Below are 24,427 nucleotides of genomic sequence, written 5' to 3'. Positions count from 1 at the left end.
TATTGGTCATTAATATCTCAGCATCAATGGACTCATTTTCCCAATAAAAAGACACAAGTTAACATAATGGATGTAAAATCAAGAGTGATCATTCTGATGCATACCAGCATCATACTTCATCAATAATTATAGACATTACATCAGAGTAAAGGGCTGGAAAACATTTTCCAAGCCAACAAACCCAAAAAGCAATTTGGAGTTGCCATTATCTAATAAAATAAACTTTCAACCAAAATTAATCCAAAAAGACAGGGAAGGACACTTTATAGTCATAAAGTGAAAAATCTACCATGATGATATCTGAAGTCTGAACATCTATGACTCAAACACAAGGACACACAAATTTGTAAAAGAAGCATTACTAAAGCTTAAATTACACATCAAACCCCAATCATTAATTAGTGGGAGAATTCAACACCCTACTCTCATCAACTGATATGTCATCAAGACAATAACAAAACAGAGAAATAATGAATCCAACACTCAATATGAATACAATAAACCTACCAGATATCTATAGAATATTTCACCCAAACACAAAAGAATATGCCTTCTTCTTAGCACCTCATGGATCCTTCTCCAAAATTGACTATCCTTTGCAAACCAAGCCTCAAAGATAAAAGAAAATTGAAATAACACTTTGTATCTTACCATAGCACCATGGATTAAACCTAGACTTCAACAATAGTAAAAACATCAGAAAGCCTACAAATTCATGGAAACGGAACAACTCTCTACTTAATAATCTCTGGGCGGTGAAGAAGTAAAAAAAAAGGTTAAAGATTTCTAGAATTCAATGAAAATGAAGACAAAACATACCCAACTAGAAAGTTGTTAAACAAGAAACAATTCATTTGAAAGTACACCCTAAAAGTTCTAAAAAAAAAAAAAAAAATAGAAATAAGCATTCCAAAGACGTTAGAAGGCAGGAAAAAAATCAAAATCAGTGCCGAAATCACTCAGATAGAAACAAAGTAAACAATACAAAGATTCACTGTAATCAAGGGCTAGTTCTTTGAGAAAATCAACAAGATAGACAAACTCTAAGCCAAACCAACCAAAAGACAGAGAGACAGTATGAAAATATACAAAACAAGAAATGGATGGGAAAGAGAACAGCAGACACTGAGGAAATTCAAAGAATAAATAGGCCCTTCTCCAAAACCCTTTATTTCACAAAATTCTAAATTCTTAACAAAAGTTGCTGATTTTCTACACAGATGCCACTCACCCGAATAAAATCAATATGAAGCAAACTATTTAAAAATCCCTATAACTTATAAAACATAGAAGCATTCATTAAAAGTCTCACAGTGAAAAAAATGCCCAGGCCAGATGATTTTAGTGGAGTTTACTATAAGACTGTCAAAAAAGAATTAACACCAATAGTCCTAAAACTCACAAATAGTCTCACAAATTAGAAACAAAAGGCAAACTGCTAAGCTCATTCTATGAAGCTACTGTCACTTTGCTATCTATATCACACAAAGACTCAACATAGAGAAATTCAGACAAATTTCTCTTATGAACAGTGATGTAAAAGTACTTTGTAAAATACATGCAACCATACTTGGCTATCCCAAAAGCTACTGCCTATACATGGGATATGTTGTACTAGTAGAGATGCCTTGTATAGCTACAGTGGGAAAGGGAGTGCCTAGTCTCACAGAGACTTGAAGTGTCAGGGTGGGAGAGTGATACTTTATCCCAAAATCCATCAATATAATCCACCATATGAACAAATTGAAGGAAAAAATTACATGACCTCATTAGATGATGAAAAATCCTTTTACTAAAATCAGTACCCAGTCATGTTAAAAGTATTAGAGAGATCAATGATATAAGACACATATCTAGAAATATAAAGCATGCCAATAGCAATATTCAAGCTAAAATGTAAAGAAATTTAAAACAATTCCACTAAAATGAGGGAGAAAGCAAGGTTGCAAACTCTCTTCCTCTCTATTTATTATATAGTGCTTGAAGCTCTAGGCAAAACAATACAACAAAGAGATCAAGGGGATACAAATCAGAAAGGAAGAAATCAAAATATCACTATTTGCAGTATCAGTAGTATACATGAACAACCCACAAAAAAAGACCTCAATAATTGAAACACCAACAAGCCAAATAAACCAATAAAAATGGGGTACATAGTTGAACAGAATTCTCAACAAAGGAATCCCCAATGGCCCATAAGCATTTAAAGAAATGTTCAAAGTCCTTAGTCATTATAGAAATACAAATAAAAGCAACGCTGAGATTACACCTTATACCAGTCAGAATGGCTAAGATCAAAATATCAAGTGATAGTGGATGCTGGTGAGGATGTGGATCAAGGGGAACACTCAGTCATTGGGAGTGCAAACTACTTCATTCACTTTGGAAATCAAAATTTCAGAAACCTGGAAATAGTTCTTCCTCAAGACCCAACTGTACCTATCCTGGGCATGTATCCAAAGATCCTCTACTACTCCACAAAGACACTTGCTCATCTGTGTTCATAGAAGCTTTATTTGTAATAGCCAGAAAATGGAAAAAAACCTAGATGTTCCTCAATGGAAGAATGAATACAGTAATGTGGTACACCTACACAATGGAATACTATTCAGCTCTGAAAAACAAAGACAACATGAATTTTTCAGGTAAAATTATAGATCTTTAGAATATTACCCTGAGTGATGTAACCTGCTCACAAAGGAAATTGCATTATATTTACTCACTTATAAGTCAGTGAGTTCTTAGCTTAGTGGTGGTGGTCTGGAAGCACAAAGAGGCCTTCTAAAAGAGACTTAGGTTGTGGCTCTATAGATGAAGGCTTTCTCCAGGCTTCCCATGGTAGGTCTTGAGGAAAGGGACAGTCCATGTTTATTTGACTGTTTATGACTGTTCATCATGGAAAATGGATATATACCAACTCCTCACAGTGGACCAGAGATTAAATGTCTTTCATAGGAAGGAATGTCTAGGAAGGGACCTTATTGGTTAAACCCTCAGGCTCTCTGGTTACCTTATTAGCATAGAGAACTCTATTTTGGACTACATGATTACCTGTCACTTCTTATGTGGGAAGTATGGCACATGTTCTAGACCAGGTATCTGACAGAGATCAGTGAGCTCCCTACTGTTTCAGATAGGTGCTCAGGTGCCAGGAATTCTGTACCTGCTCAACTTATCAAGTTTTCTGGCATGTTCCACTATCCCACAGGTATTAGTCATAAAATATAGGATGCCCACGCTATACTCCATAAATTCAAGGTGGCAAGCTGAACAGGAAGGAAGGCACAAGCAAGGGTGTTTGAGCCTCACTTGGAAGGGGAAATGGAATGGTAATGAAAGGCAGGTGCAGGAAGGAAACTGGGTAGGAGAGAGTATAGACAGGGTAGTGGGAAGGTTTGGGGCCAGTGGGGGAAGGAACAGGAGGCACAGCCTTATGGTCATGAGAATAATGGAAATCAGCAGCTGATGAGGGTTAAGAAGTTAGAGTCCCTGGCACCTAGGCACTTATGTGACTGTTGGGGGCTCCCTGTTCTCTGTCAGCTACATGGCCTGGAACATATGCCATCTATAGGAAGAGGTGGAGACCTGGTACAAGGGAAGCTCCTATAATCAGTGGGGTTAACCTTAGCTGTGGCTCACAACATTAGGGATATGGAGCCTGGGAAGGCTGCCTCCTGTGGCCAGTCAGAAACCTGGGTGAAGTAATAGGGACATCAACTCATCCACAAAACTTTCAACTCCAAATTTATCATGTCCACAAGAACCAAAAGGATTTTGGATAGAGCAGACAGACACTGTGGGAACAGCCAACCCATAACTGGCCCAACTTAATATTCTCTAACGCTTGCACACAGGAGTCTAGCATGGCCTTCTGCTAAGAGGCTCTACATAGCAGCTGATTCAGACAGTTGCAATCACCCACAGCCAAAGAGGAGTTAGAGGTTGTGGTCTCTTATGGTAGAAAAGAAGGAAGGATTGCAGTCCATAAAGGGATAGGAACTCCACAGGAAGACCAACAGAGTCAACTAACCTGGACTATTGGAGCTCTCCCAGACTTAGAAACCAACCAAAGTACATACATGACCTAGACATAGGACTTCCCACACATATGTAGCAGATGTGCATCTTGCTTTTCATGTAGGTCCTAAACAACTAGAGCAGGACTACCCCAAAAGCTGTTGCTTGTCAGTGAGATATATTCTTCTAACCAGGTTACCTTGTCTGGCCTCAGTGGGAAAGGATGTGCCTAACTTCACAGAGACTTGATGTGCCGGGTTGGGAAATACCATGTGGACCTCCACCTCCTCAGAGGGGAAGGGGAGGAAGTTGGGGAGGGATTGAGGGAGTAACCTGGAGGGTGGCATTGAGCAGGATATAAAGTGAATTAATAATAATAATAATAATAATAATAATAATAATAATAATAATAATAGAGGCACAAATGACAAATGATAGTCAAGGACATAACAAAGTAACAGAATACTGCAGAACATACTGAGTCCACTGAAGAGCAATCCTGATAAACAGTACTGGTACAGTGACACGAAAATCAATGAGCAAGGATAAATAAGGCCCATATAAGTCAATGCAACTGTAGCTACCTGATATTTACTAAAGTTGAAAAACTATACACTGGCAAGAGGATGTCATTCTCAACAAATGGTAAGGAAATCTAACATAAACATCTGGTATACTAGAACTAGATCCCTATCTTTTAACTTGCTATAAAACCTATGATCCACAATTTTGACCTGACTGCAGGACCATCTATCACAGTAGTGGCACAATAGTTGTGGGAGTTAACAAACACCTTTTTTATTAGAATGAAGGTCCAGACAATTGTTGGAGCCCATGCTCAACACTGCCCTGATGTCCAAGAACCTGACACTAGAGAGTGCACGTATATAGGGAAAAATCAAATACTACGCTTCTGCTAATGTAACATAACCAATAAGATGACTCTTACTTGCTATGCCCATAAGTCAGTGTTTTGATCAACCATCATCACAGAAGCTTCCTATTGTGGTTGATGAGAACAAGTACAGAGATCCAAAACAAGACAATTTATGGACATTGAGAGATCTTGGAAAGTCATTCCTACATGGGATGTGTCCTTCAAATCCCTTCTGTCTTTGCTCAGAGAACTCTGCAGAAGAGAATACAGAAAGATTGTAAAGGCCAGTGGGGGTGATGGAAAGCATCAAAAAAAAAAAAAAAAAAAAAAAAAAAAACAAAATAAAAAACAAGGCATTTAGGCATCATTGGCAGACTCACTTACTAAACCACAGAGACTGTCATAACATGCACATGGTTTATATAAGTCTAAGCTAGATGCTGTCCCAATGCTGAAAGTGGAAGCAGACACAAGCTTCAGTTCATAACCCTAGATAAGAAAAAAATGATTCCATTCCCAGCAGTAGGCAATCAACCCAAAATGAACTTGATGTTTTTGGAGGTTTCTTTTTCTTATAACACTATGTTTAGGCATATGCCCTACAGATCTTTTGCTTGTATATTATGGTTTCCAATTTTAATTTTATGGATTTTCTTAGTTTGTACATATGCATGTCTTAGCATCTGTATGAATTTCTTGTGCTCTTTTTATTAGGCTCTTTTCTGTTTGTTTTTCTCTATACTGGTATGCCTGTGTTTAGTTTTTATTTCAGATTATTATTATTATTATTATTATTATTATTATTATTATCCCAAAACTCAGTTTTCCATTTATTTCAATGGCTCAGCAAATACACACACACACACACACACACACACACATATGCACATGTGCATCATATATATATTTGTAGAGATTAAGACACACAGAAAACATAGTAAGACATTAAAGTTATGAATCTAGGTAGAGTGTGGACAAGTCCATTGTACCACCTGGTCACTCTTCTGTCGCTTTGGGGTTTTAAACAGAAGGATGCAGACTTCAATAATCACATGATGCCAACTTACACTTACATTACAAGTGAAAACACTGTCAATGAAGTGATTATTCAGGATGATGGAATTCTGGGAAGGATAAGCTTATGAGGGAGAACTTCACAGGAGCTTCTAATACTGCAAGTATCTCTACTCCAGTATGAATGTTGGATTTTCTTTTCTAGATAGTAACTATACAGTCTACACATTTTTCTAAGTCTATATTTCCAAATGAGGAAAAGGTTAAAAAAAATGGAATGAGATATATAAAAACATTTTTGAAGGAAAATCATTACACATGCTTGTATGTGTGTGTAAAAATACTGTTTTGCTTTGTATGATGTATGGGAGCTTTTGCTAATGAAGTCACATACCCGAGATCAGGCTATGGATATGTACTCTGAGCCAGTCATCTTAGTTTTCCATAAGATAGTTCTGATACAATCACCAATTCTCAACACTGAATAATTTGATATTAGATAATGTTTTTCTTAACAATTTCTATAGGTTTTATACAACATGCCATGGTATGCCCATACATATTCTGTATATACAGCTTAGTGTTATTGTGAAATTCTTTAAGATTCTGTTACTCAAATGTTATAAGTAACCGCTATTGCTCATGAGCCAGTTCTGCCTATTGGAACAACCTTTTCTGACTCCCTCTCAGCTGACTCGGTGCTGTCAGGCCTGAGTGTTCTCATCCTTGCCACCCGAGTCAGACTCAGCATCTAAGCCCTCATCACTGTCTTCCTTCCATCTGCAGCTTCTTCTATGGTTAGAACCTTCACTTTCAGTATTTTCTGAAGTGTCTGGTTCTTTATTAAACGTGATAACAATCTCTTCTTTTTTTCCACATTTTGCACAATCTTCAAGTTCACAGGCACATGGTCTACACATTATGTAGTAAGAGTCCTTTACTGTCTTTTGTAAACATTTAACACATTTCTTAGGCTTTGACAGTGGTTTGTATTTGCTGTATTTTACACACCAAGAACTTCTTTGCAGCACTGACATACTCTATCATGAAGTTTTGCATTAATTTTTTTGGTCTGAACACTCTTATCAAACTTGTCATTTTTGAAGGTGAATGTATTCTGGTGCTTCTGAGGCCGGGACTGAGTCACATTGCCTTTCTGGGAACTCATCACCAAATCTCTTATTATTATAATTTTAGATTCCTGTTTGTAATCTAATGAGGGATTGAAAGGGTATGGATTTGGGTTATAGAAAAAATGGGGGTTTCTTGTACAATATTGAATAGGTAGGGAGAGTGGGCAGTCTTGTCTATTCCCTGATTTTAGTGGATTACTTCAAGTTTCTCTCCATTTAGTTTGATGTTGGCTACTAGCTTGATGTATATTGTTTTCCCTATGTTTAGGTATGGGCCTTGAATTCCTGATCTTTACATGACTTTTAACGTGAAGATAAAAGTGTTAAATTTTGCTTCCTCCCTCGTCCGAGGCCCGTGGTGAGGGCTCTTGGGAGTCGGGCGCTGGGGTGGCTCTTGCGCCTGCCCTCTGCCATGACTGGATCAGGCTGCCTGAAGCGGGGCTTGGCCAGAGCGAACAAAAGGGGCGGGAGCTTTCCTGCCTATATGGGCGCTCTGAGGGCCCGACTCCGAGCCGCAGAGAAAATGATGCATCCTGTTGCCAGCAGTAATCCCCCGTTCTGTGGGCCTAGCAAGCCTTCCTGCCTCAATGAAGATGTCATGAGAACTGCTGATCAATTCAATCTATATTCCTCCCAGCAAAACAACTACAGCCACACAGTCAGCCACAAACCATTGGTTTGTCAGAGGCAAGACCCATTAAATGAAACACACTTGCAGCCTACCAGTGGCAGAAACACAGAGATAAAAGATGAACTAAAGATGATCTGGTAAGAGAGGCCGGCCTTCGGGAACCACCAAGTCAGCAGGAAACTGGACCAGCACAGGCAGACCCCTGGGAACTACCAAAGCAGCTGGATTCTGTGCCCGAGTGTTGGGGAATGCCAGGGTCAATCAGTGGGAAAGGGTAGGGTGGCAAGCATGGGGATGGGGGAGGCAACAGGGCTTTGTTCTTGTTGTTTTTGTTTGCTTGTTTGTTTGTTTGTTTGGAGGGGAAACTGTGAAAGGAGAAACCATATGACATGTAAATAAAGAAAATATCTATTAAAAAAAAAGTCCAGGCAGACCTTTGGGTACAACCAAAGCTGCAGGATACAAAATCAGCCCAGGGAGACCTCCAGGTAGCATTAAAGCTCTGTCCTGTCTTGCAGATCTTATTTAAAGCTGTGGCACTGCTGCCTTTCCTTACCCTATGATGCATAGTAGAGTGGTTCATGGGCTTCAGGAAACGAGTGGTGAAGTCAAGCTGCCCAGTGAGTGAGCGAGGCAGGAGAGCACGTGTTAGGAACAGATTGTTAGTCACCCCAAAGCTTCTTGCTTTGATTTGACATGATCTTACCTCGTGGACTCCCCAGTTCTGTTACTGTTTACTCTCCCTCACCCCGTACTTCTTTTTCTTTCTTTTTGGCTCAGAAGCTGCCACAATTGAGAGATGCACTTTAGTACATTGTATCTGTAATGTACACATTCACTCACGACACTCAGCTAAGTCATTTTTGCTTTTCCTTTGTGGTGTTCTAAGTGGACTCTTCTGTGTTAAGCAGCTGCCCAAGTTAACTTTTATTTGTGAGTAACCCAGTGTGAGGCATTGTAACTGAAGGGGCAGAGCAGTAACTAGTGTGCGGGTCGGAGGGGGTGGCAGTGTGAATTGAGAACTCTGAGATAAGACATGGTTGTCAGGATGCTTTGGAACTTAAAACACAGCGTCTTATTTATTGATTCGCATGACATTAGTTGATCATTATTCCTAAAGCATTGTTTAGTATCTGCCTTGCAGAGATTTTAGTTACAGGGTATGTGCTTTTCAGTTGCCTAAGAGCATATGCACCAAACACTACAAACAACTCATACTCAAAACCCTTGAGTACTTCATAAACCCACGCATTATATTTAATATACAAGAAAAAATCCTTGAAAGTCTGCATGTAGGTATAATCATTTCTGTCTTTCACATACTTAGTGAGTTTCAAAGTATTATATTTAAGAACATTTATCACTATTGTTCATTTATTTAGAATGTTTTTTTCTTCTGAGTAATTATTACACTGCACATTAATACTTAACTGCATTTTCAGGTTTATATCTACCAAAGGACAGAAATTGAGTGGTCAACTGCAAAATTGGTCTAACAGAAAGCAGTTTCCTGGCTGTCGAGACCCAAATACCAATAAATGTAACTCAGTATGCATGAAACCTGTAAAATGAGTGCTGGTCAGCATAAACATGGCATCGAGGCTTCAGGATGACCGCTTCTTCCAAAAGAAGTCCTCCTTCCTTCCTAGTGAGGCTTGCTTAGGCACACTGTAGAAAAGAGACAAATACTGGACATCTAGGTAAACTTATGGAGGGAAATTGCCACTCAGACTGCGTGACAGCAGTATTTGAGGTGAAAACTTCAAGGAAAGTGAGTCTCCTGCCTCTGCATTGTCTCCTGGCACCCCTAACTTAGAGGTAGCCCAGATATGTCCTCGTACTCGTGTGCTAGGTGCCCACCAAAATATGATTTATTTACAGCTGGACAAAATCAGACATTGCTCTCTTGTTGCCGGCCAGCAGTAACAGTAAGAATGGGTTATCTGGAGTATGGAGTCAGGAGGAAATTGGCTAGCCATATTTATGTTACCTTAATCCACTCAGAAAGTCAAAATTAGACAGCACTCAAGTGTGATCACTCAGCCAGCTTGTATTTAATAATAATCTTGGTTCCAAGCCAACAGGTAGAATAGGTGAGGCAAAACCCCTCCCCCAAGTTCGTCAGCATGCCGGCCCAATCAGCAGCTTCCTTAGTCTCTGTAGAGGTGGGACTTCCGATGTCACTGGAACCAGGATTGAGGCATGGCAAATAGCAGGAGGTGGGCAGAGAGGTGTGGTTATGAGAGGCAGGCAGGGTCTGAAGAATCAGCCCTCAAGCCAGGAGGGTTACACTCTCTGACCTTCACTAAACTTCCAAAATCTTAGCCAAACCCTGGCTTGGAATTTATCCACCCAGACTAATTGCCTCCAGCATTGTGGTTAGGGCATTGAAGTTTATAGAATGGAAGGCTTATCCCAGGGCAAAGTCAAGTAAAATCAAGTACTGCAGCTGAACCACTCCTAGGAATTAGCAACAGACACGTCTCTACTAGCCCAAAAGATTAGCATATGGGCGTTTTTTACCTAGGATGGGCGGGACCTTGAGCAGAGAGTGTATGTATGTGAAAGACAGAATACAGCAGTATGCATTCAGCATTCAGACTTGCTCGCACTCAGACTAGAACCAGAATTTAGGTGGACTAGGACTTAGATTTATGCAGTCCCTAACCCCCCTGGCCTAGAGCGCTTGGGCCCAGGGTGGGGTATAGCACCAGTTGAGATTCAAGAGAGTGAGCATTCGAGATTTGAGCATTCAGCATTGAGGACTCAAGATTCGAGCCTCTACCCTCCTGGCTGGCACACCCACAGTCCCCCAGGACTCTGGCAGGGCCCATGCCGCCAAGTGTGCTCAGAGCCCGGGGGTGCTGCACCAGTCCAGAGGAGATGGCTGATGTTTTAGATCCAGTGTGTTTTAGATGGCCTCAGATGTACCTGGACTACTGAGCTACCAGATTTTTCATCTCCTGACACATGCAAATGCTTGGGTCTTCATTGATGTGTTCATCTGGTCACAAGTATCTGTCACTTACCTGTTTCTGAAGTTTTTCAGCAGCTGCCTGTTTAGAAATCCTTGCACAGCTAGTTCCTGAAGACCGTTGAAATAGTCTAGTGTAGAATAATCTCACCACCAAATGTTAAGGACTTGAGTGCATGCTGTGTTTCATAATGAGTCCACATGGCATCCTTTGAGTTTGATTTCATTCCTGGTTTTGTACCTTATCATTTCTTTTGCCCTTCCCCACACCCATCCCCTTCCCTCAGCTCTTTAGCACATCTATACAGTGGTGCTGTGCTGTGTGTCAGAAGATAGAGTGAGCTAGTGTAGAAGGAGTTTTGAATACATGTTCATGAGATGGGACATTGGTGTAAGGAGATACATTGATAACAGTGTTTATATCAGGAACTCTATCCCAGGAAGAGGGGATGGATGAATGGATGGCTACAGTTGTGAATGGATAACATCACTTAGGAACTTGAATTCACTGTTCCTGTGAGCAGTCACTTGGAATATTAAATGTGTACACTGGTGAACACCTGATTCTACTTTTCTCCTTGTGAACAGTTTACTAGTGCCATGCTGGAGAGGCATGGTGAGGACAGGAGTAAAATCTTTACATAAAAATATTTTTACTTCTACATAATCTAAAGACTGTAATCTACATCTTTTGTAACATGGTCTTTTGTCATGACAGACACTGAAATAGCATGTGAAACAGTTCCCTAGATGCCAGTATATTCAGTCGGAGAAAACTGCCATCCCCCCTACCCCCACCCTTACTGTATAATTGTTCCTTAAAAGGTAAATTGCTAATTTTGTACTGTTATTCTATTCTTCATAAATAGGTTTCACTATTCTATATTAAAGTTTTGTCAGAAAATGATCTACTATTCAAGTAAGTTTGTTTTACTTTTTAGTTAAAAGGATATTTTAACATGCCTTATTTATTATTGTTACCAAAACAAATAAGGAGTCAATACAGATGAAATTTCATTTTCCACAGATATCACCTTGCCTAACTAATCTTTAGTATGGGGTTAGGGAAGTATGGGATTTTGATACTATCTTTGGAGTTTTGCACTGGATATTTAAAAATATATATAGGCACAATATATTGAAAAATTAAATAGAATTTGGTTTAATTTTTAATATTTGAAACATTTTTAATTAGTGTTTAAATCAGATTAATACTTCTTTGTATTTTTAATTACTTTTTTAAAAAGAACATCTGAATAGTGGTATTTAGTCATTCCAAACTGGTATTTGTGTGAATTTACATATATTTTCATGAAATAAGAATAGAATTTCTTTGAGGTAAAATCTGGATCCATCTATTATGAGGATAAAGATGCTTCATCCAGTATAATAATGACTACGGTGTATAAGCTTAAACAGTGAACTTCTTCACACTTTAAGAAGCTTTAAGAGAACAGTTCAGGGGATACTAATATGATTACTCTGTCAGTTCCTTGTCTATATGCAGTAAAATGTTAAGACCCGTTACAATCACATAACAATTCACAAGAGTCTTGGGCATAAAAAATTATGATGCTCTTTTGTTCTGTCTGTTCAAGCGCAATGACTGCACTCAAATCTAAGATATATCTAAATATTTGCTTTTCTCCCTTTCCTTCCAACTAGACAGACATGTGCTTTCATATACAATGTATTTAAGTTTTTTAAAAGTGATACTGTAGTAAGTCAGTTGTGTGACTTAATCAGGCCACTCTGATTCTTGATTCACAATTTCCTTTTTCCACAGACAATTATGAAACAAATAATTACCAGTTAACTTATAATAAACACCTGTCCTCTGCTGTAAAATGTCTGAATAGATACTGTGTATGTTTTAATGTCCATGAACTTGAGCTACTCGTGTGCAATTATGTGTATAGAATGGAGTAGTGTTCATGATTTGTATCTATATCATTATATGGAAGTATATTTATTAATAAAGTCATCACTTTAAAAAAAGTGTTGAATTTTCTCAAATACTTTCTCACCATCTAATGAGAGGATCATTTTTTTTGAGTTTGTTTACAAAGTAGAATACGTTGATGGATTTGTGTACATTGAGCTATCTCTGCATCCTGGGATGAAGGCTACTTTGTCATAATGGATGATCCTTTAAATGTGTTCTTGGATTCAGTTTTCAAGAATTTTGTTGAGTATTTTTGCATTGATATTCATAAAGGAAATTGGTCTGAAGTTTTCTTTCTTTGTTAGGCCATTGTGTGGCCTAGGTATCAGAGTAATTGTGGCTTCATAGAACGAATTGGGTAGAGTACCTATTGTTTCTATTTTGTGGAATAGTTTGAGGAGTATTGGTATTAGGTCATCTTTGAAGGTCTGATAAAACTCTGCACTAAATCCATCTGGTCCTGGGCTTTTTTTGGTTAGAAGACTATTAATGACTGTTTCTATTTCTATAGGGGACATGGGACTCTTTAGATCCTTTACCTGCTCTTGATTTAGCTTAAGTACCTGGTGTCTAGAGAATTGTCCCTTTCATCCATGTTTTCCAGTTTTGTTGAGTATAAGATTTTGTAGTAGGATCTCATGATTTTTTGGATTTCCTCAGTTTCTATTGTTATGTCTCCCTTTTCATTTCTGATTTTGTTAATTGAGATACTCTGTATGTACCTTCTAGTTAGTCTGGTTAAGGATTTGTCTATTTTGTTGACTTTCTCAAGGAACCAGGTCCTGATTTAGTTGATTCTTTGTATAGTTCTTTTTCTTTTCACTTAGTTGGTTTCAGCCCTGAGTTTGATTACTTCCTGCTGTCTACTACTCTTGGGTGAATTTGCTTCTTTTTGTTCTAGAGCTTTCAGATGTGCTGTCAAATTGCTGGTGTATGTCCTTTCCAGTTTATTTTTGGAGGCACTCAGAGCTATGAGTATTCTTCTTAGGACTGCTTTCATTGTGTCCCATAAGTTTGGGTATGTTGTGGCTTCATTTTCATTAAACTATAAAATGTCTTTAATTTCTTTCTTTCTTTCTTCCTTGACCAAGTTATCATTGAATAGAGTGCTGTTAAACTTTCACATGTATGTGGGCTTTCTAATTTTTATGTTGTTATTGAGGACCAGCCATAGTCCATGGTGATCTGATAGGCTTCACAGAATTATTTCAATCTTCTCGTATCAGTTGAGGCCTCTTTTGTGACCGATTATATATGGTCGACATTGAAGAAGGTACTATGAGGTACTGAGAAGAAGGTATATCCTTTTGTTTTAAGTTAAAATGTTCTATAGATATCTGTTAAATCCTTCTGTTTCATAACTTCTGTTAGTTTCACTGTATCTCTGTTTAGTTTCTGTTTCCATGATCCATCCATTGCAGAGAGTGAGGTGTTGAAGTTTCCTACTGTTATTGTGTGTGGTGCAATATGTGTTTTGAGCTTTAGTAAAGCTTCTTTTATGAATGCAGATGCCTTTGTATTTGGACCATAAAGACTCAAAATTGAGAGTTCATCTTGGTAGATCATACCTTTGATGAGTATGAAGTGTCCCTCCTTATCTTTTTTGATCACTTTATGTTGAAATTTTATTCGATATTAGAATGGCTACTCCAGCTTATTTCTTGGGACCATTTGCTTGGAAAGTTATTTTCCAGCCTTTTACTCTGAGGTAGTAGTGTCTGTCTCTGTCACTGTGGTGGGTTTCCTGTATGCAACAGGATGTTTGGTCCTGTTTATATAACCAGTCTAATAGTCTATGTCTTTTTATTGGGGAATTGAGTCCATTGATATTAATAGATATTAAGAAAAAGTAATTGTTGCTTCCTGTTATTTTTGTTTTCAGAGTTCAAATTCTGTTCAGGTGGCTATCTTTTTTAGTTTTGTTGAAGGATTACTTTCTTGCTTTTTCTAGGATGTAGGTTCACTACTTGGGTTGGAGCTTTCCATTTATTATCCTTTGAAGGGCTGGATTTGTGGAAAGATATTGTGTAAATTTGGTTTTATCATGGAATACCTTGTTTTATCCACCTCTGGTAATTAAGAGTTTTGCTGGGTATAGTAGCCTAGGATGGCATTTGTGTTCTCTTATAGTCTGTAATGCTAACAGTTAAGTTGGGACCAGCCAGGAGGCACAGGCTGCAGAAGCAGCAGAGCAGCTGGAACAGGGTCCTTCCTGCCTCCATCTACACCCAGGAGGTGTGCCTGTTCCACAGCTTCTGCAGCCTATGCCTCCTGGCTGGTCCCAACTTAGCTGTTCTCCAATTTTTAACAGGGTATTTACTTTCTGGAGTCTAACTTCTTGAGTTGTTTTTATATATTGTGTCTTGTCCATCTATCTGTTGATAAAGATCTTTTCTCAATCTGTTGGTTGCCTTTTGGTCCTATTGATAGTGTCCTTTGCCCTACAAATGCTTTGTAATTTTATGAAGCCCCATTTATCAACACTTTATCTTAGAACATAAGCTATTGGTATTCACTTCAGGAAAATTTCCCATTTGCTCATGTCCTTGAGGTTCTTCCCCACTTTCTTTTCTGTTAGTTTCAGTACATCTGGTTTTATGTGGAGGCCTTTGATCCACTTGGTCTTGAGCTTTTTACAAGGAGATGAGAATGGATCTATTTGCATTTTTGTACATGCTAATTGCCAGTTTAACCAGCACCAATTGTGAAAATGCTGTATTTTTTTTCACTGGATGGTTTTAGCTTCTTGTCAAAGATCACTGAAGATAAGGCCATCCAGAGAATACCCTACCTGGGGATCCAATATTCAGTCCACAAACCTTGATACTATTTCAGATGCCAGGAAGTACTTGCTGACAGGAGCCTGATATTACTGTCTCCTGAGAGGCTCTGCCAGAGACTGAAAAATATAGAGGCTGATGCTCACAACCAACCTGACTGAGCACCTGATGGAAGAGTTACAGAAGGGACTGAAGGAGCTGAGGGGGTTTGCATCCCCATGGGGGAAACAACAGTGTCAACTTGCCAGATCCCACTGGAGCTCCCTAGGACAGGACCACCAACCAAAGAGTATACACGGAGGAACCCATGGCTCTGGCTGCATATGTGGCAGAGGATGACATTGTTGGATGTCAATGGGAGGAGGGGACCTTAGCCCTGAGGGTGTTTGATGCCCCAGTATAGGGGAATGCCTGGGGGAAGGCACTAGTGGGTGGGTGGATTGAGGAGCACTGAAATAGAGGCATGGGGAGGGTGAATGGGATAGAGTGTTGTCAAGAGGAGACCTAGAAGGGGAAATCATTTGAACTGTAAATAAAGAAACTATTCAAGTTAAAAAAGAAAAAAACAAAAAACAAAAAATGGATATTCTGACAAGTGATAAAACATGGAAGAACCTTAGAAACATTATCCCATTTGACAATTCTAATTCACAAAATGAAAAATTGTATGCTCTAAAAATCCAATATGAGATTCTTAGAACAAGAAAAAAATCACATTAATAAAAATAGACAGGCAGATATCAGAACTTATATGTAGAAGTATGAGATTTAGTTATTTTTAAGGAGAATTTAGGTTCTGTGATACAGAGATACTTGTGGAATTGGATGGTGGTAGTGCTTAAATAATAATATTATATTACTGATGGATTTGAACTTCATCCAAAGGTCAATATGGTAAAGTATATATCTACTTGACTACAATGACATGTATGAAATGCCTACAGTATTTGACAAGAAAATGCCATATAACTGTCAAGTTAGGTGATGAGGGAACAGTAGATGATGATCAAAACTGGTTTCATTATATGAGGCATCTTAGGAAAGACTTTCCTCAACTTCAAAAAGGAGAAGAAACCTCATAAGGAGTCATTCCAGATATTCCAAAACTACAATACCAGAAGTATTGCCCAAACAATATTGAGACTTCATAAAGCAGAAATGAAAATACTGGAATCAACTGGAATACTGGATTCAGTGAGGCAACTTTTGGAGGATGGTCAGTGTCATACACAAATTTCTTCCTGCATATTGAACATGTATGAAATATCAAGTTTTGCCTTCTCACAGTCTCCTCTCTCATGCAGAAGTATTTGTGTAGAAAGAATGTGACTTCCCCCAGCCTCAAGCGAGCTGAACCAGTTCTTGCCCTTGACTCAAAGCAGCTAGCCCACTTGGGTGGAGTTCTTGAGATAAACAAAGCCATGTTCTGCCACTTCTCTGACTCTACTGAAGTTCCTGCTAGGAGCCATGCCCTGCTGAGCTGCTACACCTGCCTTCCAGACAGAACAACAAGATGTGAATTTGGCCACAAGATCCTGACTTACCGCGGGATGAGTTTTTCCCTGCCTATATATTCTTAGACTTTGAAATACACATTGGGCCTTGACCAGAATCAATTGACTCAGTCACATTATTTCTCTCACCATCTGATCTCCCCAATTTTCCAGGCCCCTGCCTGTGGACTCCCTCCCCTCAGCCCGGACAGTTTCGAAAGCAAAAGAATGCCACAGGCCTGGGACTGTGACTGCTCACCTGTGGAGCAAAACACTGACTGCTGGAGATCAAAGACTGCTGACAACCAGCTCACCTCTTTCGGAATTGCCTTTGAAGTCCCTTCCTCCGGTCTCATGTTTATGTTAAAAGTTTGATTGTTGTTGGTTTCATTTTTGCCTTAATATAAAAACACTCTATACCCAAAGTAAAGTACACCTTGATAAAGTTTTCTTGGTGTCGTCTCTTTGTCTCTCCCACCCGCTTATTTCCACAGGTTCTCAATAATCTCCAGTCCAAGACCACCCACGATAGTGTGGGCTCCACTGGCCGGACCCCCACATATGGCGCCCACGTGGACCTTGGACGTGTGAAAAATTAATTGAGGGACCCCACCACCAGATGCAGAGGTCTGGTTAATTAAGGAAGAAAGGATCCAAATGATTGTAGTCATTTCTACAGTAAGAAGTTTGGTTAGCACTGACCAGGAATCCATGTAAGGCTACGGGAATTCTAGGCAGGAAAAAAGGTATTCGCCCAATACCTTAAGGGACCTAGGGGGATTTATCAGTGGCAGAAGAAGCATGGGTGCATATATTTCTAAGACGACTTCCCGGAACGTGGGCAGGCTTCTTGAGACTAAAGGGGTAAGGGTGAAATTATATGCATTAAGAGAACTATCAGAACTGGTTGAAGTTTTCTGCCCTTGGCTAGAGGGCATGAGCAGGATAGATAAGAAATCCTGGGAGAAAATAGGAAAGGCACTCGTAAAAAATAAAGTAGATGGATTCCCCCTCTGCCTTTGGGGGATGGTTATGGACATTATGAATGAAAATGAGAAAGCTGAGTGGAAGGGAGATTTTTCAGGCAGGTACATCATCCTTACGGTATCAGAACTGACAGGTTACGGTTCACAGGCTGAGTCTTACTCTATGGCAGCCAAGGAAGGTCAAGATTTTTCCAATTCCAGCTCTACAGATAGCGAGGAGAGTCAACCTTTTTCTGACTCTAGTAGTCAAAGCTCTACTGATTCAGTCAGTATGGTGGCCGAGGAGACCCAAACTTCTGCAAGAACCAAACTTGCTGCAGTGTGTTTTGTAATAGAAGGCAGCATATATACAATAAGATTGCACCCTCCCAGACTAGGGAACATTTTCAAATTGGGTCTCGTCCAGGAAGAACTGAACTCGAGACCAAGATAGGAGAGTTAATTGATGAAATTAGGGGAATTAAATTTCAGGCAGGCAGAGAGAAAGACAGCTGTCTGAGAGCAGAAGAGGAAGTGTTTCCCAAAGCCCAAGGCTTTGGGCAGGACAATTCAGGATTGCTGGCTTATCTGGCTGTGGAGTGCAGAGGTCAGAATGACAATATGCATAGATATTACCAAGTTTTTGATGTTAAGTTCATAAAGGAATTAAAAGGGGCTGTGGAAAAATATGGTCCCAGCTCTCCGTTCCCCCAAGCCTTAATTGGTAATGTCATAGACTATGGTTTAACACCTCAGGAGTGGAAAGCACTTTGCAAAGCAGTGCTGTCATCTGGTGATTACTTGTTATGTAATTCTGAATGGCAGGAACATAGCAGAAAAATTGCCATGCAGAATGTCCAGATGGATAATCCAGATTGGACTCTTGAAATGCTTGTTGGGGAAGGCCCATTTGAGGGGAGTACTCAGCAGATAGATTACCCCATTGGAGTGCTTAATCAGATTGCTACCGCAGCTCGAAGCACTTGGATTAAACTACCCGCAAAAGGGGAAGGTAATGCAAACCTGACGGGTGTGTAGCAGATTCCAGAAGAGACTTTTCAGAATTTCCTGGCCAGGCTACAGGAGGCAGCTAGCAGAATGCTGGGAAGCTCTTATGCAGAGGGGCCACTTATTACGCAATTGGCCTTTGAAAATGCTAATACAACATGCAGAGCTATTTTACTGCCACACAAAGTCAGATGGATATCTCTGGTTATATTCGTTTCTGTGTCAACATGGGACCTTGTAGGAGTCCGGCCGGCAGACCCTCACTCCGTTGGGTGCTCTCAGACTGGAAATTACTGAGTACCTGTGAACACAAGCGGGTAACAGAGAAAGAAAGACATGGATGCCAGGTAGCTTTATCAAGGTGTGTGTCTTTACTTGAGAAAACTGGCTTTAAATGGCAACAGGCAGGATCGAAACCAAAACAATCTTGTTTTTTAGCATAGACGTGATAGCAGGAAAAAGCACACCAGTCTGTATACACAACAACACTTCAAATGGAGTTCTGGCAGAAGCAGGCTGAGTTTCATTTCTTTTGATCTTCAGAGCTGCATTGTCCGTGTTTGATCTCAGGGGCTGCACGCCACAGTGGGTGGTCTCAGCCCCGGGCCTGACGTGGCTTTCTTTTGCTTTCAGAACCAGCCACGGAGCAGAAAGGCAGGAGACCACATATCACCCTCTCTCGTTAAAAACGATGCAGGGAAATGGGACAATTCTCGACACATATGCATGGGAAACACAACCGGTGCATAATGCACTCTCTGACTCCGCTCCCTCAGGCACTTTCTGCACCTTGGAAAACCAGGCCAGGATCTATCTGTAACACAGACAGCTTATGACCATGTGCTTGCCTAGGGAAACATCCCAGCCAGAGGAAGTGCCATCTTCTGCACCATCCTTCCATGCAAAATGTCAAGTCGAGTCCGCAAAACCCACAGTTCGAAAGCTGATCATATTTTCAGAAACCAGCCGACGTAACTCTGTCAGCCAGGTGCTGGATCTAGGGGGCAGGACACAATGCAGCTGTGAGCCAGGACTCCGAGTCGGTTGCCAGGAAACGTTCTCGGGACAATGTAAATCAGTTCTTTGAAGCCTCTGGCAGTTGAATTCACTTTGAAAAGCTGGAAACTTAGTGGAAACCAGGCGCCCTTGGGTGTTGCCTGTCTGCTGAAAACGTAAACAAAGACTTGAACGAGCCTTTGCTCAGGGTGAGCCGAGTCTATCAGCCTCTGCTTTGCCAGGGGAAAGCAGATTTCTGAATCAAACAGGAAAAGACACGTTCCAAACTGGCAGAAAAAGGTCTGTCAGCTTTTAGAACAAATGAAAACGAAAGCAAAAGGAAAAAATGAAAACTCATTCAAAACTGGCAGGAAAAACCTGTCAGCCTAGAATAAAAGAGAACGAGACAAAAAGGGAAAAAGGAAAAGGCTTTCTGAGCTTATTGCAGTTGCTAAACCTCAGAATCAATCTGACGTTTCCTCCTCTCTCTGGGAAAAAATGTAGACTGAGCAACTGGGCTTCATGGAGCCAAAGCTGTTCTGCCGCAGGCCTACTTTTAACGTAGGTCTGAAGAAAAATTTAAAATGAAAAGATTCCTAAGCAGGTTTTCCAAATGGAGTTTTGTTACAAAAGTTAAGCAAAGAGCTGGATGTTTGTAGTTCCAGCACTCAGGAGACCAAGGCAGGAAGATAGTGAGTTTGAGACTACCCAGGACTACGTAGCAAGACTGTAAATAGCTAGAAAAATAAACCAGGCATGACAGTGCATGTCTGTACTCTGAAGGTGAAGGTAAGGACATCCAAGTAAGTTTGAGGTCAGCATGGGCTACATACATAAGCCCCTGCCTCAAAAAGCAAACCTTTGAAGACCTCTGGGGGAAGAGATTTCCATCCTTGGTCTAAAAAGGCAAAATTTTAATCGTGTGAAATGCACATACAACAATCAAAATCTTAGTAAAAGGAAAAAAATCTTTTCCAGTGTAAGAAGGCCCATTGTCCGTTTTAATAGCCTTGGGCAAACCAATAGCACTGAAAGCTTGTAAACAATGATCAAAAACATTTTTAGAGGCTTCTCCTGTTTGTAGAGAAGCAAAAATAAATCCAGAACAGGTAACAATGTAGACAGGTATATAATTAAGCTTTCCAAATTTTGCAAAATGTGTCATATCTATATGCCAGATACTATTAGATACCAGCCCTCTAGGGTCTATCCCCAAATGTGGGACTGGGGAAAAAATGACACATTTCGAGCACCGTTTAATGATCATTCTTGCTTGTTCTCTGGAAATTAAATGTTTGAACCTCGGAGTCTGGCTGGACAAATGGAAACTTATCATGGTCTCGTTTAATTAAGGCCACAGGATCAGAAACCACAATCTGTCTGTATAAGGGTTCTGTCAATGGTTATTGCCTCTGGCTAAAGGTCCTGGCAGGTCAGAATGAGCCCTAGTATGACCAATATAGAATTGATTTTTACGTGCAAGAATGATATTATGGTAACTGATTAAATAGAAGTCTTGTAGGCAGTTTATCTTAAAAACTGTGCAAAACAGAAGCTGTTGCGGAATAACTTAAACGTATCAGACACAGCTTCAAAGTCCTATAAAACAGCCATTAAAACAGCCCATTTAGCAGAGAGACCAGAAGTACTTAATTACCTGTTTACCATTAATGAGATAACTAGTTCTTTCTAGATGTGCCATCAGTAAATACCACAAGGGCATTGTATATTGCCTTCCAAGCCATTACCTTGGAAAGATAACTTCAAGAATATATAAAAACTTTATTAATCTAAAGATTGAGTAAGTAGCTAAATCTGTACAAAGGCCGGGGAGTCTAGCTCCAAGGTAAAAGGTGGGAAAATAACATCTGGCTCTTTGCCAAAGTAAGTTAACGTTAACAGTAGTATAACTATCTGTACAAAAGCTTCAATCACATGGCACAATATTCTGTTTCGGAGATATCTATGAATGGATCCACAAATAGGTTCTTACTGCCACAACAATGTAAAGGTAACAAATAATCTATGTAAGTAATGAATTGATCCTCAATAGTCTTATCCACCTGCTGTAAAGCAGATATCTCTTCTTAATTAAGGATCTAGGAGAAATTGGATCAGAATTACCTCTAAAAATATCAATAAGGGCATCTAGCCTCCTGTGGTAAGTTTTACATAGGGACGAAGCCAATTAATATCACCCAAAATTTTTGAAAATCATATACGGTTATCAAAAGGTCTCTGCACCTACTCTGGGGCAATTGGTAACCCCTATAATATAAAGGCAATAAATCTATAACTATATAGTAAAATCCTTAGGAATAGCCACAGGAGATGGTAATCTAGTCTGTACTGTTCCCAATCAAGTCAAGAATCAAAAATCTTCATTCAGTCTATAACAATCTTCATTTATCTGATAATTTCTAATCACAAACTAAGCGTGTTTCATGGATAATCTGATTTCTTCAGATGACCTGTTTCTAACTGTTCCCACACTAGCACTGAAGCTGATTCTATATACAGAGGAGTAATATTAATCCACTTGATATTATCTGCATGGGGCCCAGGCCGCTATGGAAAATGTCTCATAAATAAAGCTTATGGTCTCTGTAAATCAATGTCCTGTTTGTACTTTTGTCTATAAGCCAGCTACTAGAGCTACCTGACATACGTTCTTAAAACATTTTCCTTCAATAATCAGCGTAAGAAAAGGAGACTGTATCTAATAAAATTCAGACACACCAGAACAACTCTGTCCTGTCTCATAAGCAACAGGCAAGATAAGCTGAGCAATCTTTCTAGTGGACAGAATCTTAATTCCCATTTCTGGGGTAAATACTGTGTGCCATGTGGATAATAATTCCACTCCTGTGCATCCTGGCCTTGCTCTGAGGAGCTTTCTCAGTCCTGGAATGAAATTATCTCCCCCTCATAACCTCTGCTCTAGAAACAGCAGAGGGACAAATCAAGCCAAGGGTTTCAGCCTCCCAGGCAAACCTGGCCACACCAGTGTACACCTAGGGACCCTAGAGATCGCGTGCCTCCTTCCTCCTCAGGTTTCATCGGGGAAAGTTCCCGAGAAACCAGGGTTAGGAATCCTCTGGGGAGCTGTTAACTCAGTGGGAAGAAACAAAGTCGGCCAGTTGGAAAGAAAATGTGCTCTCCCCGAGGGGCACTCTCCAGGCCCCAGACTGCCGGCTTGCAGTACGCAGCTACACTGACCGGCCCAGTGAACTGCCTGACCGAGGAAATCTCGGCAAGTCTTTTGTCCCTAGTCTACACTGCCTGACCTGATCAGCAGAACACCGCCAACTAGTAAATATATAAACCACTAGATGTACCTAGTCATCGCAAACGTGCTTTTGCAGAAATGAATTTGTGCTCCAGGGTTCTGCGCACGCGCATTATAGCAGCCGCCGCAAAGGTGCTCGGGAGATGTTGTCAGAGGGCAGACTTCCACAACCCCTGCCTGTCTGCACGAGCCAGCCAGGGGTAGGCTAGCTGCAGGACCGCAAATTGTCTCCGCCACTCCCTAAGGGCTGGCCTGCACCTCTAAGACTTTTTAGCTAGCCGCTTGCAGTTAGGTCGATCCCTGCTTCTTAAAGTTCTAATTAGGGAAACTGCACGGTCCACAAGCCCATGCCAACAAAGTTCTCTGTCAAAAAGGCTAGGCACTCGGTCGCTGGACCGAGGCGTAGGCAGCTGGAAGGTGAAGCCAAAGCTCCGCCCAAGGCCTGCGGGCAGGCACGGATTCTGATCTCTGGGAGTGCCCACCCCCCTCGGCCCTGGCCAAGTGCCTCCGGAGTGCAGCGCTGGATAGTGAGCTCTGAACTTAGGCTGTCTCTGCCCTCAGGAAGGGTAACCAGCTCACGCCTAGCTCTGCGGAGTCCCGGGAGCTGTAGGCGGGCGGAGCGGAAGGCAGTTGTACCCAGAGAGTCGCCGACCATGTGACCCTGGCCCGCCTGGCCACCACCAGCCCGCTAAGGCAGACTGGCTGCCCGCACACTAAGCAACGATAGAGTGACTCCTCTGTGGCCCTGGCTGCTGCCAAGAGGCTGCACTCCTCCGAACTGCCCGCCACATCACTAGCACGACATGTAACTTAGACAGGAAACAAGACTTCCGCACTCACACCATAATACGAGACTTACATGTAACATAAATACACATAAACATATACCCCCTGCAGCTCTGTGCCCCAAGCTGTTTAACTCAGGGGAATGACTGCCTCCAAACCTGGAGTCCCACAGTCAAAATCCCTCGGCAATAGCCGAAAACCCAGCCTTACCGGCTATGAACCCTGGCATGCCAATTCCCTCCACGGATCACCCCTGCCAACACCTGGTGAATATCCTCACCAACCATACTAAGCAAAAATGAGAGCTCTCAGTGCTTATTACTACAACCCAGCCCCAAGTTAGAGATCTGGAAACCCAGATGGGGCTGCCTCATTATTAAAACTATAAGTGCCTATCCTAATTTTCTAGTAGGATAATTAACCCATCTTGCCCTCTATCCAGGGGCAAAAGGCTTCACTCTTAAGCAGCCTACCCCAGTTCTAAGGAGCTGTCTAAAAATCTCTGTATCCATGTTTATA

General features: G+C 40.7%; 2 pseudogenes; one reads left to right on the top strand and one right to left on the bottom strand.

Annotated features, from left to right (window-relative positions):
- Positions 1-6,612: 6,612 nt before the first annotated feature.
- Positions 6,613-7,076, bottom strand: LOC116094239 (annotated as a pseudogene).
- Positions 7,077-7,564: 488 nt separating this feature from the next.
- Positions 7,565-8,474, top strand: LOC116093579 (annotated as a pseudogene).
- Positions 8,475-24,427: the final 15,953 nt, after the last annotated feature.

Source organism: Mastomys coucha, unplaced genomic scaffold (genome assembly GCF_008632895.1).
Source record: "Mastomys coucha isolate ucsf_1 unplaced genomic scaffold, UCSF_Mcou_1 pScaffold16, whole genome shotgun sequence".
NCBI lineage: Eukaryota > Metazoa > Chordata > Mammalia > Rodentia > Muridae > Mastomys > Mastomys coucha.
Note: the sequence above shows the minus strand (reverse complement) of the source record. Positions and strands in the feature narration are given on the sequence as shown.